The sequence below is a fragment of the Eleutherodactylus coqui genome, chromosome 5, assembly GCF_035609145.1.
Source record: "Eleutherodactylus coqui strain aEleCoq1 chromosome 5, aEleCoq1.hap1, whole genome shotgun sequence".
Classification (NCBI taxonomy): domain Eukaryota; kingdom Metazoa; phylum Chordata; class Amphibia; order Anura; family Eleutherodactylidae; genus Eleutherodactylus; species Eleutherodactylus coqui.
The window spans coordinates 96,491,877-96,493,605 of record NC_089841.1 but is presented as its reverse complement, the minus strand read 5'-3'; positions in this window follow the sequence as shown (position 1 = coordinate 96,493,605).

Below are 1,729 nucleotides of genomic sequence, written 5' to 3'. Positions count from 1 at the left end.
TGGCTTTTATCATTGGTAGCTTATGGTCACAAGCTGTATACAGTAAGGGAGTATGATAATCTAATATACCACCTGATTCATTGTCCAGCTGTCTGATGAAGAGGTTAGTTTCTCCAAAATGCGTAACATGTTGGGTTTTGATAAAGTCTTTTCTCACATTCGATTATTTTGGACACTTCTCCAACATCATGACTGTTACTTAACGCCAGACTTCTCAGTGTTTTTTCTTTGCACTATATCACAATTCTTGATGCTTATGTGACCTCTGGTTCACCAATGATATTAGGCTGACAGAACCTATCATGTCACTTTCTCCACCATTGTATCATTCAGAAGTTTTTGCACTGGATCCTACCCATCTGCTCCGCCTTTTTCTTTTTTCTAGTCTTGTCTATACCGTTAGAATCAAAACTGTCTCTGTGTTGCAAGTAGTGGTACCAGACAAGTTAAGTATGGCGCATCCACTGATAGATGGAGATAGAAGCTGCACATATTTTTTCAAAATAAACGTTACTTAAAAACAGCCAAAAAATATGGGAAGGTTTTCTGACTTAAACTTTTTATAATAACATGGGGCCTAAAACTAACGTCACACGGGCGCCAACACGCGATATCCAGGCAGATGCAGGGCCTTTTTAAATCAAAACCATCTCACATCACTTCAGTGAAGTAGCGATCCTCTGCCGCTGTTTTCAATGGGCAGTCATCGCATTGCACTGGCGTGCACTTAGCACACGGTGCAATGCTGCCTCTGGCACAATTGAAAACAATGGGCAATGCGATGTGAGGGCAAGACTGCGGATCCAGTGACTTAAACTCAGGACACCATAGATCTATGTGCCACAATTTGACCATCCTGACCGAAACTCTGAAAACAATGGAGCGGATTTATTAATATAGTTACCACAATTTTCTGATGAAAAGATATAAAAAATGGAATTAGGCCAAACGTCATACTTAAGAAGCCCCTATGACACTTTTTCAGACACATATGAATGGCTATACATAGTCAGAATTCAGAACAACTCATCAAAACTTGTCTACACTTGTTTGCTGAGAAAAGTGTTGGAGAACACCACCAGTTAAGCTTATGTTGCTGACCTGCTTAGTCCAGGGATGTAAGTTTTATACCTTTCTTCCCCGCCATTCCACAGCTTTCCATGCTCAAACCCACCATTGCATGCACTGATCAGACTACATATGCGCATGCTAAGTAGTCCTCTCATCCTACGGATAGAATGGGTGGACTATGCAATCCGCTCAGTGAGTTCAGTGGTGGGTTTGAGTGCTGACAAACAGGGGAATAACGGGGAAGATAAGTCTAAAACTTACATCCCCGGACTCAGCAGGTCAGCAACTTGGAGCCCATAAGCTTTGTTTATAGGGCTCAAAGTAGCTGACAGATTCCCTTTCATCTTCTGGGTAGCCTTGAGGTGGAGCAGTGGTCTCCAGTGTGTGACTTTTCAGCTGTTGCAAAACTACAACCCCATGCACATCCTGGCAAGCACCAGCTGGTATGGCATGCTGAGAGTTGTATATGTGAATGGCTTGAAATCTACAGGTTGGACAGCTTTTCTCCTTCTGGACAGCTATTTCCATATTTGTCCAAGGAAAATTATTTGAAAACTCCTTTTAATCCTGGTGATTCTTCTGTTGGAAAGTTGGCACTCCAGTACTTCTAGTATTAAATAACAAGTTAACACCCTAAAGGTTAGAGAGATTGGATTTA